Raw genomic sequence first — 19,924 nt, forward strand, 5'->3', positions numbered from 1 at the left:
CATGTTAGTAAATTTGTGCAGAGGAAGGTTATGGGCAGACATCACATTTGCTTTTTTTGTGAGCCTCATGAAACATCTGAGCTTGGTGTAGTTGTATCTACTCAATGACGGGCCAGCACATTTGCTTCAGATTAATGTAATATACTATGTTCTTGTATTAAACTGTCCCAGGACACACACACACACATATGCATGCAGTGAGCTCCATAATGTTGTGACAAAGACATTTTTTTACTCTACAAGTTTAGATTTGCAATCAAACAATCCACATGTGTTTAAAGTTCACATTCTCAGATTATTTAAGGGCATTTTTATACATTTTGGTTTCACCATGTAGAAAGTACTGCAATATTTATACATAGTCCCCCCATCTCAAGGAACCATACTGTTTGCAACAAATGGCTTCAGAGGTGCTTCTGATTAGTCAGGTGTATTAAATTGTTTATTTAGTGCAGGTATAAGACACCTTACAGTATCTAGTCTTGATTCTAGGCTTTGGATTGCCTTTGGAGTCTGTTATTGGCATTTGTCAACGTGAGGACCAGAGTTCTGCCAGAGAACCTCAAGGAAGCTATTATGACGCCGTGAAATAAGTCAGCGACATAGGCCAAACATAAGGCTTACCAAGGTCAACTGTTTTGAGTGTTTCATAGCACTGATGACAATCAGAGAAGACAATATCATAATGGCATAAAAATGAGTAAATAAAATAAATTATAAGCATTCCTAAACAATGCTTATGATGTTTGTAAACAATGCAGTATTTTATATTCATAACACTAAAACAAATGTATTTTATTATATTTCATGTAGTGTCTTAATTATAGTTTCTGATGCCAATGTGATTCATGCCTGACCATGACTGCACTGAATGACTCTGGCTGCTGCATAAGCTCTGCATCGTCTTAGTAACTCATAAAGACAGTGTCTGTAAATTCATGCCAGAGCGGACGAGCAAGTTTTGCCAGCAAAGATGTGATTCATGTACAGCGAGTGAGAACTCTATAATCCATCTCCCTGATCTCACCTCTTCACGGGTTGGAATGCATTATATAAATTTGGGGAATGGTAGGTCACGGTGGTCCACAGAGGAAAACGGCTATTAAACACTGGTTCCGTTAAAGAGCTGGCGGCTAACAGCTGTTATCTGTTGTGTTTGCTCGTGTGTCATTCTGAATGGCTGGAATAAATGTGCAAGGCCTGTGACTGAAACCCTACAGTGTGCGCGGCACCACCTGCTTCAGAGGGAAACGTGTTCATTTAACACCGAGATCCACCTCTCCTGTCTGAGGGAAAAAGAAGAAAAAAATGGAGAGAAAAAGAGGAATACCTCTAGTTCCAAGCTTACTGTAATTCATCTCCTTTCAATTCTGCCCCCAATCATTTCTGAAACACTTGGGCTTTTCTCTCTCTCCCTCTCCACCCCCCAACCTCTATCCCTCTATCCTCCGATCCTGATGCTGTGTGATCACACAAAGAATGCAGTTATTATTACGCTGTGGAGAACTCCAGAGGTATCCAGCAAATGTGAGACAGCTGTTCAGAATTAACCCTGTCTTTCCCAGGCTCTGTCTGGTTGTGTGCATGCATGTGTGTGCGTGCATTTTCTCGACTACCTATCCAGCGTGGGACAATGATGGTGTTCATCCATTCACAAAGAAGGGATCTTGTAACCAAAAGCTTGGCAGTGCATCCAAGTGCGTGTGTGTTTGTGTGTATGTGTGCATGTGTACGCACGTGCACGTGTGTCTTGCTTGTACGCGTGCGTGTGTTTGTATGTGTACCCACGTGCGCGTGTGTCTTGCGTGTTCGCGTGCGTGTGTTTGTGGTGTGTGTGAGTTGGGAGTGTAGGGGGGAGGGGCTGTGGCCATTGCCACGGTATTGGGGTGTCACCTTGAGGAGAGGTGAGCAAAGTGAGTAATGAGGCGGAGCCGGCGTCATTATTTAAAGAAGGGCTGGCGCGGCCCACGGGCTTGGTGTCAGCGCCATTCGCCATTCCCAAGGGACCCAGCTGGAAAGACTAACTGCCACCTCCTAGTACAGCAAAGCCATTATTTTGCCCAGAAAAGCCATCCAATACCAATCTGAAAGAGGGGAAGCACATTTTCGTGTGTGGAGGTACAATGCACTCACTAGGGATGCTGTGCATTGCACTAAGCACGAGCACAATGTTCACCTCATCCTGGGAGTGCTCTGTGTGGAATTCTAATGAAAATTCAACAATAATAATAAGAAATATAATAATAATAAAAGTAATAAGACTCTTTATATTAGTTTTTAGACTCTTTATTTTTCAGAAAATGAGACGTTCTTCCATTTAAGACACTCAAAAGCAGAATTATAGTGTGTGTGTTCCTGCAAATAAATTAAACACTCAGCATCGATTGAATCAGCACGATTCCCAGCTTGCATTTGTGTGTAGTGCATTTAGCATGTTTTTTTTTAATTTATTTATTATTTATTTATTTTTTATCATCCAGCAAATGTAAATCACAATTTACATTTGAAGTAGCAGGTGAATCGGATACTTGTAAATCGAAGCGGAAGTTTGGCGCATCCTGTGCTATCTCTGTAATAGACACGGCAATGGAGTGACAAAAGATATGGGATAGTTTGTCCATTTGATTAGGTTGTGCTTGCTGAGAATGGAGGCGTACTCACTTCCCTCTAGTAATTGTATTTCCCTCTCTCTCATGGGGAAGAGATTGCCGAGCTCTTTATGAACTGAATTATAACCATTCCCTTCATTAGAATGCACTGCGTGGGCTGGGGCTTATGGATCACCATTTATACGTCTTATTATTTCCAAATACCTCTCAACGTCAATGGCAGCCACCTCTAGGAATAACATTGTCACTTTATATTTGTCTGTTATTCTCTGCGGTGCTTTAAATGGAGCCTTTAAATATTTCATCAAGAACACGGTGTATGTGTGTGTGTGTGTGTGTGTGTGTGTGCGAACGTGTTTGTGTGTGTGTGGCTGCTGTAGGTTTGCATAGAGATGGTTTTTCTCAAGATAGATTTGAAAACGGTGATGTCTCGGGAGGCATGACTGTTTCCAAATTCCCTGCGATGATTATTCCTGCCTCCCTTGATATCCATGCTGCTTTTCTGACCCTCTTACTCCTCCACCTGTTCTACTGAATGCAGGGCACACGTGCCGAACGGGCAACGGCTGCCCGGTGGAATGAGATGACCCGAGTGCTCCAAGGCAAGGGCTTGCAGCATGCAGCACGTGAAATGAGGCATTCGGATTTTCTGAACATGCCAATCGATGTCAGAAAGCGATATGACACTGCATCTCACAGAAAAGATACAAAGGTTCATAATTCAAGCTCTGTAAGTATCATTTTGAAATGTGAATTCAGAAAAAAATGTCATAAAATCTCTGAACTGTGAACATCTCTGACATTGTCTTTTAAGCACAAACAGAATCCACAAGGGAAAGGTTATTTCAATTGCTGAAGATTTACAATATGATAAACTGTGTAACTTTAAATAATTATGCAGCTTTGGTTGTCAAATGGTTATATAGCCATGCAGGTCAAAATACTTTGCCATTTACTGTTATGGCTGTGTGCAAGTTGAGCACAAGCAAAATAGATAATTGTGTTTACATTTAATTCAGCCTGTGTATACTGAATTACTTCTAGCTTTCCTCAAACTATGTACATTTACCTGTTTTGAACACAAATATTTTGGCAGCAACAAGGAATGAAGGGAGTTTCTAACCTTTTGAATAAAATCATGATCTAAATCAAGGCATGCGATAAAGTGACATCAGTCAATGTGTTTTAGCCTTAGTGTGTTAATAGAGCAAACAATGTGCATATCATTTTGAGCCTGCATTAAGCTACCAGGCAATTAAATATGTTGCAGATAATTATAAAATGCATTGGGGAGTCTGGAAGTAAGCTTCCTCCAATACAGACCAACAGAGAACAATCTGATGTGGTCAGCCGACTGTATTCTTTCAAGCTACAGTTTATCCTATGTCATGATGAATGCAGCTGCATGTGTGCAATCTAATGATTGGCCCCTGCCCAGTGCTTTTTTCAAAGGGCGAAGTTGTGAAGTGCGGTCAATACCTTTATCCTTGAGTTAATGTGACAGCCACATGCAAGCTTCAGTTTGTGCCCAGGATGGCTCCACCAGCTTGTATCAATCCCCAAGCTCTGAAATCTCCAAATTTATTACACAAATTCCCATGTGACAATTAATGAATAATTAATTAAATTGTTACAATGAAATTGCAGGATGCAATTCTTGAGGGATGCACCTTCTTTAAATTCTTCCCTCAAATGGGATTAGCTGTCAAATTTAGTTTTTTTAATAAAAGCTTATACTATCCTAGTTTTACCAGGAGCAGTCAGGCACATACGGAGGAAATAAATAAATAAATAAAACATGCCCATGTACATAAAGCACACTTTCTGAAATTAATTATTGTGTTCCCTTGGATATTGCATCCGAAGTAGAGCATGTTTTCCTTTTGACCTAGCGCGGCTTTTCTTCCATCTCGAAACTTGGAAACACCCAAGCGTAACATGGTTATTATCATATTCCCCGCAGAATTCTACTGCTAACTCCATCGATAATTCACAGAATATGCCTTAGAAATGAACTGAATCCCCACCGTCCTTGGGTCAAGGCTAAGGTTTGAGCAAAGGTCTGGCAAAGCTGTTGGAGTTGGCAGAGGCTTGTTGTTTGAAATAATATTACAGAAATACTCATTTCTGAGAATCAGTTCTGTGTGCACTGGGCCACTGCTGTGTCAAGACACAGGGTGGGCTGGGATTCATGTTACTCTCAATATTCATGTTGTTATTCTTCTTCTCACATTACCACTAACCCCCTAAAGTCAGCTGTCACTTGAGAGATGCTAGAGGTTCATAATCAGAACAGATTTTCTAAAGGACTATCAAATCAGTCAGACATGTCTAGGGTTTGAAATGGCTGCTTTCTCATTAGATGAAGCAGAGGGGCCAGATTCTGGATTTTGAAAGACAGGTTGCGGGTGTTTTTTTTTTTAATGCCCTGGAACCTACGTGCTGGAGTTAGCGCTCACCTAGAACTGTGGCGAGCTGTTTGTCTGCTCTGGAGGTGAGCGGCCCTGGATGCAGTAGCATGCCAACCACACTGGCAGTAACTATATCGATGGACAGATCCATCTGCCAAAGGGAGCAACGTGTGCAGGCAGCGACAGCCACTGAAAGCAGGTCGAAAGAAACCAAACTGTTCCTATTAATACTGTCCCTAGATTTCATTGTGAACAGCGGTATCAATTCCATAGCTTTGAAAACGTAGGGACTACAGAATGCTCTCATTTTCGGCAAGTTGCTTGGTTTCACATATTATTCTTATGATTAAGATTATGTGTTTAATCATATATCATTTTATGTTTAACAATGTTCAAGCATATTACGATTATACATTGTTCAGTGAGTCAATGAGCTAAAATGACTCAAAGGAATAAAATAAATAAAATACACATTACAATTTGTATAGTTTTTTACAAGTTATCTGTTGTATCAGATATGATAAATACCAATATAACAAGTATTGAAATAATAGTATAGGTGTTGGTTATAAAAACAGACTGAGAAAGAAATAAAAGACTTTCAAAGCCGAAATGATATGAAATACCTAAAGTATCATATGCAGGGCAGACTGAGCAATTTCACCGTCGTGTCACAAAACTCCTTTCCTGCATTTAAAAGTCTTCATTGTTTCCTTATGTTATCCCAGCTGAAGTTGCAGAATTACATTTTTTTCCCAGCCTGTGTGAAAAGTTTCAAACGAAGAGATAATGCACCTTTCTGTGAGACTACAAAACAGACCATGTACAAGGAAGCATGTAGAAGCTTTACTTCCCTCAGAAGGCAAAAAAAAAAAGAACCCACACCCCCAACAACCTTTCAAGGTCAACCACGCAAAACCACTGCTTTTGAAAAGAAAGGAATTCAGCTGCTAATTTAATTCTTCGTGTTTGTTTTGTTGTGATCTTGCAGACCGGATCGAAACATCAGATAAACACGTGCAGAGCATTCACAAACATAGACATGTTTTCTTTCACGTGGGCCTATCATATCGTAATGCAAGCCTTATTTTAGCTCCGTCTTATCAAATGCTTCCTTTGTGCATTCAGCGGCAGCATGGTGTGAATGGCTGTGTCAGCGTTTTTACAAATGTGTAAAAGTATGTTTTTGCAGGGCACCCAAGGGAACCTGGTCATGTCTGTGTGTTACACTCCCCCCCCCCCCCCTCCATTTTTTTCAATGAAGTGAGTGACAGGACAAAGCATGTACTCATTAGCCTCACTGAACCCACACTTCCCTCATCCTCAGGCTGCTGCGACACGCAAGGCTGCTTTCCACGGTGCACGGCATTCTGGGACAACCGATATGCAAATGTGTGCTCCCGAGCACGCTGTTCCCTTCTTGCCCCTGAAAAAAATGTGCGGTTCTTTGCTGAAGGGACGGAGGGCTTACCATTTTCAAGGGTATCGGACCCATCACCACCATTGCCAGAAATGAATTTTGGAACCAGGCTATGCTCAGAATAGTTTTTTTTGCAGCTTCATGCTATTTGCTTGATTATAAACATTACCATATAAAGAAGTATAATACTAATAACAGGAATAGATATTGTCCAATGAAAATATAATGTACCCTCAGAAAATTTTTTTAGATCGTGCATTTAAATGTTTTAGTCTTTCAGAAGTACTGGCTCGGTTGACTTCCATAGGAATTCCCTGGGAATGATGGTTTGCAGACCACGATTCCTGGATCAAGGTCAGGATTAGACCTCTGACCTGCGCTATTGATCCGTTCAGTCTCACCTCATTAATATCGCCTGTGTCTGACTGTGTAAAACTCATCAGAAACAAGGAAAACCACCAATCTACCTTTATACATTAACTTCTCCGCTTGTGTGTGTCTGTCTGTGTGTGTGTGTGTGTGTGAGTGTGTGCCTGTATTTGTGTGATTGTATGCATGTATCCATGAACCAATAATGCATGCCTTGATTATATTAAGAATTTTGCCTTAAGATGTTAAATTGTGTGTAAATATAAGTTGTAATAATATATAGCATGCTCAAACGCTACTCACTGTGTTTTTTCAGTATGGCTACTAGCTAGATATTCATCATAATGGGCTGGCATACTAGATTGTACCAGAATTAATAAATATGTCATGCACGCATGCACACACACAAATGCACATACACACGTGCGCGCACACACAATCTGTGTGAACCCATCCAGAGTCATCTTGTTGAAAATAACATTACTTGGAGGATTTAGACATTAAAAGTAAATATTTCAGTTATATTAAAATTTCGATCCATTTCAAATTAATAGGCATCTCTGTCCTTTATAATCGTACTTTTAACTGTTTTTCAGTAAAACAAAAAAAAAAAAACAGTTTGAATGCAAGTATACTTGAAAACTCGGTAGATGTACTAAAAGATGTCAATCTCACTTTAACACATCTATATGGATTTATAATTTTTCTTCATAACAAAAACCCACAATGTCATTATTGCTTATCCACCAGCTCTCTGCGCTCATCCCACTTTCTTAGGCCTGCTAAGGCCTTTACCGGGCTGGAGTTTGTTGAGCCAGGTCACATAGATTGACATGGAACATTTGGGCAGATGTCTGGGAGACAGCAGTATCTGGATGGCCTGTGTGGGATTCTCTGATGCTGGATTAGTGAAGTGCTGGGAGACAGAGGTCAAAAGGTTGTTGTTTTAAGAAGAGGAAGCTGAGTGAGTCCTCTGGACTGTGCTTTTTCTATCCAGCTGCATTCCAGGGGCCATTTAACCTCGCAGTCAGTAGAGACTCAGCTCCTGACCCTGAACAGACCCCTGTACGGTTTGAAACTCGGCAGAACAACAGAGGATGCATTTGACACTGTTTTCAAGGTTCGCCTTATGGTGCCCGAACGTGCACATCTAGCTATGGTGGCTACAATTTAACAAAATGCCTTACAGCATAGAGTAGTGTACCTCAAAGTGCTATACAAAGTCTGCCTAACACAGCCTCAATAGATACGCATTAATGATTCACAGTTTGTGCGTTTACATTGTAGGGATTACGTTTTCTTCGCCATTGCATGCTGCGTTTGGTTGTTTGTTTTTGGGAGACACATTCATGTAGTCCAGACTAAGCCTTACCTTTCTACAGGGATCTAAAGTGTTGAAGGCAATGCAGACAGTGGTTCAAGAAAAGACTGAATCAGCACAGACATCTATAATTATTGCTCTTTCACATAAAGACATGGGTGCTAGGGCATCCATATGAGAAATGAAGAATACTCACATTACCCACTTGAAATGCAGATAGAACTGGGAAAGCAGTGGCATGTAGGGAAGATGCAGTCCCTCTTATCTTCTGAGACAGATTTAACATTTTTTCGGACTTGCAGGAAGGTCCATTTAAAATACTACTTACTAGAATTCTATCTTGTTCAGTACAGGAAACATGTCTGGTAGTGCCACAGTTAGTATAGTATAACCAGATGGTCTCTTTTCTGCTTTTTCCTTAATGGCAGGAGGCTCTGGCTAGTAATGGGAATTTCCAGTGACTTGAACACACATTGAAATTATATCGTAATCTTCAGAGACATAATATTGCAATGTTTCAGCATCAGTGGAAGGTAAATGGAACTGTCGATGTTGAGAACATGGACTCGACCATCTAGTTGTTCTGTAGCAATATCTGTCTGGCTACGTCATGCCATTACCTTTTGACATTGTATCTCTTCTGACAGAGGCAGCAGCCTGACAGAACAATTTGGCAGCAGACATACCAGCTACGCTGACAATGGAGACATTTCAAGGCATCCACATTGATCTGGGAATTGTTGATCTGTGTAAGCCTATAACTGTTTGGCAGTGACAATCACTGTGCTTTCAGCTTCTGAAAATGATCACGTTATGTTGAACAGATACTACAGGAACATTTCGACAGTTGGCAACAGCCTCAATTTCCATTTAGAATGAGTCGCTTCAATGAGTGAACACAAGCACAGACTCAACATAACTTTGTAGTGAAGCAAAAAGGCCAATTTGTTCATAAGAACCACATGGCACCGCACAAGGACTGCATGTGTATGTTAGGGATGCAGGGTTCCCATGCGTCCCAGTAAACCTGGAGTTCCCCAGTCATGGAAAAGTCATGGAAAATGAGAAAATTGCCTGAATGGCCAGGAAAACAATTGTTGCTGAAAATCTTTTAGTTTAACGTTATAGGCCAAAACTACAGGTGCCTGGTTCAAAATTACAATCTCCACACTGGCTGTGAACATTGTATGCTTTTCTCCATGAAATATCATGTGTTCATACTATTTCTTCATGAAGAAAATGTGTATATCTCAGTAGGTTATGTATTTAAAATGAGAGAGTCATAGATTAGGGTGGAAATTCAAACTCAGACCAATTGCTTGTATTTTACCCTACCTCTGTGTGATTCAGACTTTACCAGGCTGATACCTCATGCTGTCCACAGGCCCAAGAAAGGTATCCTGCACAAGGAGATTGTATTGAAGATTGCATCAAATACCTGGAATGAGCAGATGCAATTTGTAAAAATGAGGTTGCGAGTCTGATTTCTTTTTCCTAGAGATCGCTCAGTAATTTTTAGATAACCGGCTTTGAATGCAAGGAACTAGCAGAATGCAATCCTATCAGCTTCTACAGCATACTTTAAACTGCCATTGGCTGCCGACAGCTGTTTCTGTAAAATGGTTAAAACATATTTGCATGTTAATACCATGAAAGAAAAGCTGACAATGTACTTTTTTCCCATAGTCATCTTTTGATCTCAAATCCAAATGTATATAGCAAAAATAACAAAATTTTCTAGCATTACCATTCTTTTAGAGGGCACTGTCATGACAACAGCAATATAAAGATGCTGTTGTGGGTGTATGTGTGTGTGTGCATGTGTGTGTGTGTGTATTTGAGCAAGAGACCACATTTGATGACAAACAATGTTGCCCACTAAGTTTGTAAGCCCTGAAACCCAAAGTAAATTGTGTAATCAGGACCAAGTCAGGACTGAATAATAACTCCATGGAAACCTTTAATACAACAATTGCTGCTGTGCCACACTTGCATCACCTGCTTGTGCTCTTCAATGGTCAGCCGTGTCACACTGCAGGAAAGTTCTGCTACAAGCACTTAGAAGGGGCTGCTGTATAATGACAACTGAAATGGCATTTTCTGTGGGAGGCAAACTGTTGACTCTGCAATCCAGTCCAAGCAGTGTGAAAGTTTTAGGTTATACTTATATGTTATCTTTATTGCTTGCTCAAATCAGGAAATCTCTAAAAACCATATAAATTCAAAGTATAATGTAACTAAATTTCTACATGCAAACGCACACCTGCACAAAACTGTTGGGGAAGAAATTAAAAATATTTGAAATTCCAGATTTCAACTGCATTGCTTATATTTGTTTGTAGTTGTTGATTGTTATTTAAAATTTCTGTCATGATAATCATACAGTATACAGTATAATATGTTTCCTATTAAGATATCTACACCATTAAACTTCATTTGGGTTTCTGCCCTATTGAGGATAACCCGGTAATCTGCATTTTGTATATTTCAACCTATAAATCAAATCAAATATAATATACAATACAAAGCCTTTTTTATTTTACCATGCATCTGTTCAATATTGCGAAGTGTAAACAATTGTCAACAAAATGTCTGTAGCTGTTGTAAAAGTAGATGTTTGGAGACATTAAGATTGTTTTCAGCCCTTTCCCAGCACTTCAGAAAATCATTACTCCAAAATGACTCCAGCTCAAAGGTATGTTGTTCTCACCGCACTTGTAGTGTTTTTTTTTTTTTTCCTGGTAGCACCTTGGACTGCTCCCATTTTAATAGGTCTGAAGCCACGCACTCTGTTCCTTCTGAAACAGCAACAACCAGCACAACCTGGAGTGGCACCACTAAGAAAGTCAATTACTTCCATTCTGTCACTTAAAAAATCAAGTATTGGAAGTAATTTTCAAGATGGAAAAAACATATCGAAAAGTTCTTTGAAATGACTATTTTGTGTAAGTTAGAATAGTAATCAAAGGCACATATTAACACTTTGTTTTGTAGTGTTTTTTTTGTTTGTTTTTTTTTGCCTTTTGTATTTATTTTTCCTGTTAAGCACTTTGAGCTGCAGTCTGTATGAAAGGTGCTATACAAATAAAGTTACAAATAATATTATTATTATTATTATTATTATTGTTATTATTATTATTATTATTATTATTATTACTATTATTATTATTATTTTGCAGATTGACTGCAGTCCATCTATAGCAGGATTGTTTTCAAATGGCAATGGTAAAGGTACAATGGTGACTATAATCCGCTGACCTTAATGGCATTCAGGGAAACTTGATGGTCCAAGCAAAACGAAGATTAGTGTTGCACTACCAGGAAAAACTCTCTGATCATACATTTTATTCTCATGCTCCCATTATAACACAATCAGGACAATAATTAATCATTAAGCTAGAAGATAATTTCTTATCCAGAATTGTGTGAGTTAAGGTAATTCATAAAGGCCATAAAATGAGGTGATTTCCAGAAACAGTCATTTATAATCATAGCGCATTTCACGTCACAGCATAAGATCATAGATTATGTTGCATGCAACACAAGTGCAGTCGTTTGTTCAACATCACAAGGAAACAGGACAGCAATAATTGCAGGTTGCAATTTCCTTTAATCATGAACTCAGGTTCACCAAATTCTTCACTATTGGCGGGAAAGTTTATAAAACATTATTTTTCCCCTTTTCCTCTCTGCCCTACTTTAAGAAATGATCTGTAAAGCATTGGACGGATATAGGAGAAAACATCATCTCTGCCCTACATATACTGGTGGCAGTGCAGAGTACAGCTCGTAAGTGACACTAAAAGGGGAACCTGCCTCCTCACTTCACTTTCACTATGTACCTACATCACTGCAAAACCATCAAACTCAAAACTCGCTTTCACTCTTTCTCTCTGTGTCTCTCTCGCTCTAGTGCATGCTGGGAGATGGGTACGTGTGAGAGGGTGCTGCTACTGAGAGCCTTTGCTGAGTTTGTAGTTTTGTTATTAGCTTTTTTTTCTATTTAATTCATAATTTAGTTTAAAACTAATAGGACTGGTTTTGACTGTTTTTGTTTTCATTTTTTAGTTTGTGTGGCAAGTATCTTGTTTTAGTGTTTGTTGTCTTGCTTGGTCAGGGTTTGGTGGGGATGACATCCACAAGGGAGACACCATGGCTTTCTTGTTGGCATGGCGTGAGGATTGTGCCCGAGCCATTTTCTCCTCACCGCAGGTGAACAAGTTGGCCATGAGAATCTCTCTTATGTCTCCTGTATGAATAAGGCAGTTGTGTTTTTGAAAGAATGCTTTGTAAGGTGGCTAATTGAGAGTGGTGTTTTTCATAACAATGTGTTTGTGCAGGTTTCTCCACTAGCCGTCCTGTCTACGTGAGTTATTTCCGGTGTGCCTCCTTTTATCCCTGATGAGGTGCTGGAACAAGAGCTTTGGCATTTTTGGAAGTTTGATTAAAACAGTACCTCTTGGATGTAGAGGTACTGTTTTAATCAATGTTTCTTGATTCTTCAACACAGGATTTAGATGTTTAATTCTAGATAAAACATGAGGAAGGGTCATATATGGTTTATGTCAGTTCTGGCAGCATGGAATGTTTCAAGTATGGGGGCATGGGTTGCAAGCTTTTCACTTGCCGGCATAGGCAGCAGACACAGGGTGGTGTGGCCAGAACCCTGTCAGCCAGGTCTAGGGCAAGAGAAGAGGTTAGCGGAGACGTAGCTGGGCAGAGAAATTCTGTACTGTGGAACTTCTCCAGGGGCTACCTCAGCTGGGGCCAGAGGAACAGGATGCCTCAGACTCTGAGGAGCTCACAACAACAGTAAAACAGCTCTCATAAAGTTGGGCGCATGGTATTGACAGGCTGTCCTCCCACACTTATATAGTTTTGGAGATTTAAAAAAAAAAAAGTTTGTATGGAGTGTTTTCAAGGATGCTCACCACCAGTTTCCTGGCAATGTGCAGTGCACACTCTCCCGCCTAAGAAAGGGGACTTAGCACTTTAAAAACAAATGGAGGCCTGTTGTACTTTTATGTACAAATTGTAAGGTCCTGTCAAAAGTGTTGTCAAATAGGCTCAGGAATTATTTAAAGGTACTGATTCACAAGTGTCAATCATGCTGTGTACCTGCCTGCTCAGTCATGGACAATTTATTGATGGCTCAAGACATTGGGGAGTTGTCTCTTGCCTTTTTAAACAGGTTTTCTTTTTTCTTCTTTTGGTAAGTGTTAGGTTTGGGGTGTTGAGTTTTTCTTGTATTTTGTAGACTCTCTCTCTCTCTCTCTCGCATACTTCCTCCCATACAGTACTGTATAAAACTCTGGAATCAAACAAAACAAAGAGGGACTTTCGGCAAGTGAAGGGGTCACATAATATAAAACAAATGTGTCACGCCAGCCAGACATTAATGCCCTGCATTGGTTCCTTGGCACAATGATTGATGGGTAGTCATGACCTGGTTTGGGTATGCTAACAGCACACCTTGAGGAATCTGTGCTTGGAATCACTTAACAAAGGCTGTGCTGCTGAAGGTATTCTGGATACAAACAGTACTGTATGTTGACATTTACTGCTATGAATGTTTAATGTAATTGCTAATATCATTTGCTAATTTTTGTAGTTGGTCCAAACACTGAATTGATAATAATGAAATCAGAAGCATTAATGGTACATTGGCAGTGACTATAGCATAGTGTGATTTTATAGTTGCTCATATTTATCTTCCAAAGAAATTTTGATTGTTACAAGAGCATCATGCAATACTCAGAGATTTACAACCTGTTCTGAAAGGCCGTGAGAACAGATACTTACCTAAATATAACAAGTTATTGTGGGGAGCCTGCAGTTACCACATGTTTACCACAGGGGTTTTACTGTTTTATGGGGTCAGAGAAGAAAAAAAATGATATGTGCAAATCCGGTTGAAGGATGAATCTTCCATTATCATAAAATGAAGTAGTGCTCTTTCATATAGAATAACACTTCACTAAATAAATAAATTACAAGGTTCTCATAAACAAATGTGTATTGCTGATAATTAGCATGGCAGGCTGCCAGTGCTCTAAATGGTTCTAGATGAAAATAATCATGGTTATGTAATTCCGGTCTGTGTTTTGCAGCCCTGAGTCATAACCAGTATAGCCTGTAGTGTCTGTTGAAGCAGTCACCACTTGGAAGCATCATTGACTGTACTTTTCATGGGCAAAAAGAGAAAAAAATTCTCCTCTATCGGATCTTCTGGGAATTCTTGCAACAGCTTTGTTGATTGCCACTGGCTCGCTGTTAAAATAGCATCCCAAGCTTACAGCTTTCCATGACTTCAACTTCAAGCAGGCTCTGGAGGCCCTTTTCAAAGTCATGTGAGAATATTGCCCTGGGCCAAAACTTCCAGCCATGAAAAGAAGACTTTCGCTTTCCAAGAAGCATCAAGCAAATGAGATGGTGATATCCCAAAAGCAACAATCAAAGATGATCGTCTTATCCCCCAATTAATTAATTAATTAGTCAAATAAGAAGCAAATGTTATGCTGTGGAATTAGACAACTGCTTTCCTGTATATGCACATATTTTAACCATATTACTTTTCAACAGGATGGGCTCTATTTTCATGAATCAATCTTGCATGACACATGGGCACAGTAAATAGTGCAATGTGTGGGCTCAGTGGGCATGGTTATTGAATGTTGGTATTTTTGTGACCAGAGGCGCGGAGCACACCGCACAGATGGAAATTGGCGGGATTATGCTGAATATGTTGTCAATGGGTGTGTTGCAGCTGGATTCACTCATAGCCAATCATATTTCCTCTTTTTATTTCCTTTAAGAGTGGGGCACAAAGCACCCTGCTGTACTGCCAGTTTCTGTGGTGAAAATATTTGTATTGCAAAAAATGTGTTCTATCACTGTAACAATGATAGTACACATTTTTGTATTTGTTTCACAAGTTAATGTCTAAAATCACAAATGAAGTATGCTCAATCATTCATTGTATTTAAGGGACAGGACCCAACCATCTCAATACTTTCCTAACTTACCTGCCACCAGGTAATTTGTATCACTTGGATGTTTATGGAGTGGACCCCCATTTGATTCTCATTTTCTGGGGTTTTTGTTGCTAGTGCAGTTGCGCACTCCTTTTAACCAACTCCACTAGCACCAAAAACCACATTTGCTCAGAAAGTTTTTAGATCTGAACTGGCAATCGGGTGATGAAAGAAAAACAATGTACTCATTGACTAGCTTAAATAAAATAAATAAATAAAAAATCTGCATGAATAACTGAGCTGACAGCACCCTGGCTCACTTTGAGCACAATTCGGTGCATGAAGGAACCTGTTGTGTCACCCTCAATGTCAAATGCAACTACCTTCCAGACCTCCTTCAGCACTGCATGGGATAATGAACATCAAATGTGGTGAACACATTTATTTTAACAGTCACATAATTAAAATGAAAACATTTGTCATGTTCAAGTTGCATTTACTGTCATTCTTCTCATTATAGATGGGTGCAAGAAAAATAATGGAATACAGTACCCTGGGACCACAGCCATAAACAATTAAAAACATAATTAAATACAGGAATTTAAATTATGGACTGCATGTGGACTGCAGTTACTACTGCATAAATCGCTATACAATGAATGCCTTTCATTCACCCATACACACACGTACACATTAACGCTGAAAGGCAACCATGCAAGGCACCAACCAGCTTGTTGGGAGCAATTCGGGTTAGGCGTCTTGCTCTAGAACACTTTGACACACCCAGAAGGCTGGGGATCAAACAATCAACTCACTGGTTGCCAGACGATTGCTCTACCTCCTGAGCTAATGCCCAAAAAAGACAATGAACAATAAATGCATTGTATGCATTTTCCTTCTTGTGGAATTTATATCAGAATCACATGGAAATTATATGATCCACAAAAAAAAATTGTTGATTGGCTAGTTAATAGGCTATGATCATGAGCACATTGCAAAATCACTGAGCCAATGTATCCAGTCACAAGAAGCATACAAACTCAGCTTCCCATAACAAACAGACAGCAGAAAATGACAATTAGCATCACAGTGATTTGGCCTCATTCACAAAACATGTGTACGATCACATTTGATCATAAGCTGTGTGTAAGAACATTTTCAAGAACGTTTTGGCATTCATTATTTTTCTTATCTATATTTGTACATGGCTGTTTCCTTATGCTTATCCCATAAACAGGATTGCACATAACATTTACAAACAGTCAGCATTCATCATACACCTGGGATATTCACAAAAACAAAGGTCTTTTTTTAAGACTAAAAGTAAGAATAATTTAAGAAATGTTTTATGAATGAGGCCCTTTAAGTTTAAATTTCCTCACACAGTCTTTTCAGTGTCATCAAAGAAACGTCTTCTGCTTTTCGATAAAAGCAAGAAGGTAATACATTTTTCATGGCTAAGTAATTGCTAATGGAGCATTTATTTCTAGTATTGTAGGTGTAAGCTGATTTCCTGCATTTTCATGCTGGGTTAATGGAATATATTTGTGAACTGAGATTGACAAGGTAATGAGAAAAACTAACAAAACAGCACAGCAATGCCAAAACAGTGCTAGCCCAATGTCTGCTCATTAATACAGGGGTGGCAGGTGTGATATCCACCATGTTATGGGTTGGCACGGCTTATCCTATACATAAGCTGTGCTGAGAAGTTGTTTTTCTTGAATTCCAACATAAGCCAGCCAGAGCCACTTTTAGTCTGGTTCTTCCCAAGTTATCCTCTGACATGTTTTTGCTGGAAGTTATTCCTTGCCACTCCAATGTTGCCTCTAGGTTGCAATGTGGGTGTTTTAGTGGGTTGGGGTGATATATATAGGGAGGGAGAGGGTGTGTGGGGGGGCAGTCTATTTATGGAAAGTTCTGATTCTCGGAATTTTAACCACATCAATGGTGAATTGCTTTATTTCAAATTAAAAATTGTGGTGTACAAATCCAAATGAAGAAAAAAATGTCTTTGTCCCAAACATTATGGAGCTCATGGTATATACAGTGTAGTCCAAAAGTATTTGGAGAATAATACAATGGTTCCAGTACAAACAAACATGCTTGGATTCCACTTTCCGAATTACAGGAATGCAATTTCTGTAATATCAAGTTGGTGTATGCCTTTTGCGAAATATATATATATTTTTTAGTATAAGAAAAGCTTTTCGGGTATTAAATAGCCATGGCTTTCGGGGTAGAGGCAAATTCTTTCTTTATTTAAGCCCACAATCGTAATTCAATAAATTACATAAAACCATTTCAAACTAATGTACTGTATGTGGCTTCAATAAACAGGATATGGGCAGTCCTTAATACCAGAAATATTATTTTATGATAATAGAAATAGTATCTTGTTTTCATGAGATGATTCATTATTATTTTATTTTATTGTATTTCAGTTATTTCCACCACATGACTGCAGGGGTCCCATACCACTCAGTGGGACTGAAAGTTAACCAATCACAGATTTTGACAGTGGATCACACTGAGACATCACATACTTTTTTCTAAGGGTCATTTTTAATCTACATTTTAACTGTGAAAACACATTCCATATAATTCAAATAATATACTGCTGACTAGCATCTTTAGATACTACAACCAAGCCTTGTATGATGTCATCCATTGAAGGAGTAGGTTTTGGCATATTTAATCTATTTATAAGTAACCACTCAAAGTACACCTCCAATACAATCCACACGGGTCAATTTCATAAGAACAAAAAGACAGTGGCTCAATTCCTCTGTATAGTTAGCAGCTGTTGTTAATGTCAATTTGTAATGAAGTTACCTGATGATTTACTTAATCTAAGTACCCAGAGAATGATAAAACCTTGTGGACACATTTCTAAATGTTTGGCCTTAACTTGTGTGGTCCTGTGTACATGAATGATGTTTTCTTAGGTTACTTTGCCCCTAATATCTAAGTATGTGCTTCTTGGAATAGTTTCAGCCCATCATGGGAACACCCCAACTTGAACTTTTGCTGAAATAAAACATATGGTTGATAAAATTGCATAGTCTGGTTGCCCAATGTAAGGTTATTACTCACAGTGAAATACTAAAGGAGTATTATTGACATCTGTGATCCATTTATTAATCATTTGTTAAGTAGCTGTATTACTATTTTAAAATGTTTTTACTGTCTCTTGTGTCTGCTTCTTGGGACATTCATTCAAATTCTAAGTTAATTTCCAATGAACAGTAATTTTCAACATTTTATGTTTTCCCTATGCATACGACAATTTCACATATCTATTAAATATAAAGTAAACTACTGATCATTATTACACAGTCCTGGGTTCCATTTGAGCTCAATGCTACACAGTTATTGGCTATTTCAGCTGTTCATAGTGATATTATTAAGACAAGTATGATGTTAAACTTGTAATACTGAGCTATTATGTGAATTCGCAAATGTGATTTCAGTGCTAGTTTTGTACTTGGCAGGATTGTTGTTTATTTGCTGAACAGATTACCCTACAGGGTTGGAGTCCTGATCTGTGGTCACTTCTGGCACTACGATCTTTACTTCACTCTAGTGTGTTTTTCTGCACCTCTGCACTTTGAACTGATGCACTTGTTGTACGTCGCTCTGGAAAAGAGCATCTGCTAAATGCCTGTAATGTAATGTAATGTAATTATGCCATCTTTAATAAATCGTCACATGAAAAACAAAACATAGTCATATTTGTTAGACAGACAACCAGTTATAATGAACCCAATTCCACACTGAGATTCAATATATTTTGGTCAATTAGGAGAAAGGAGAATCATCTATTCTCATTTTTAGGGCATCTTATTGCATTTACTTTAAATCATTCTTCTTCTTCTTATTATTATTATTATTATTATTATTATTATTATTATTGTTGTTGTTATTAATAATTTTTGTTTTATTTATTTATTTTTATTTATTTATTTTATTTTATTTTTTTTGAGGGGGGAGGTAGGTGGTTTCATGAATGATGCTAGTTTAAAGTTCCACATGATTTAACACTGCTGTGTGCTGTGACTGTATCTCTGTGTTGAGCTGACAGTGCACCTCCCTTTCATATTTTCATGGATAAGGCTGGATGGGTTTGCATAAGGAGCCCTCTGCTGACTTCAAAAGCATCTGCAAGGTGCTGTGAGCAGTTGACCGCCAGTCTGTAATGACATCTCACAAATAAGCAAGGTGCTGCTTTCAGAAAAAAAACAAAACAAAAAAAAAACAAACTCGGAGCTCTGCCCAGAGTTCAGTAAAACTGTTTGAAGTTCTTTAAAAGCATGGTATAAATAGGCTTCTAGGAAATCTCTCTTGTTAATTATGGTCCTCTTCAAAGGGCTTTTTTTTTTTTTTTGGAAAAACTAAAAATCTTGAATGAAAAGATACTCCTCATGTTGATTTTAATATTCTGAATACCACATTATTTATTTATTTAAAGAAGTAATTCACATACATAGAATATGAATACCATCACCACTGGATGTAAAATAGCATTTGGAGGACTGAAGTTGGGGGTGCATGATCTTGTGGAATTAGACCCCGAGTTGTGTAAATAGTGCAAAGTATAACTCCCAGATAGACCTTGCATGGAAGATGAGTCTAGATAAAGGATGGTTTAAATTTTTTTATTATTTTTTTTATTGGTAGCAGTGACTTATAAAGTACAGAATATCAATTTCTCAATAAAAGCCCACATATGGGTTCATAATATTGAATGGCATTTTGTAACTTAAGTTTGTTGCTTGCTGTTTGTAGCTCCCAGAGTACTGACAAATTGGCACAGCTTT

At 38.6% G+C, this 19,924-nt stretch overlaps 1 long non-coding RNA gene across 1 annotated transcript in view; it reads left to right on the forward strand.

Annotated features, from left to right (window-relative positions):
- Positions 1-3,329, forward strand: part of LOC135262519 (uncharacterized) — an 81,538-nt gene extending 78,209 nt beyond the window's left edge. Inside the window, exon 3 of the long non-coding RNA XR_010332239.1 lies at positions 3,151-3,329. This is a non-coding gene — a long non-coding RNA (uncharacterized LOC135262519). The remainder of the gene's footprint in view (positions 1-3,150) is intronic.
- Positions 3,330-19,924: the final 16,595 nt, after the last annotated feature.

This window comes from Anguilla rostrata, chromosome 9 (assembly GCF_018555375.3).
Source record: "Anguilla rostrata isolate EN2019 chromosome 9, ASM1855537v3, whole genome shotgun sequence".
In the NCBI taxonomy this organism is placed as follows: Eukaryota; Metazoa; Chordata; class Actinopteri; order Anguilliformes; family Anguillidae; genus Anguilla; species Anguilla rostrata.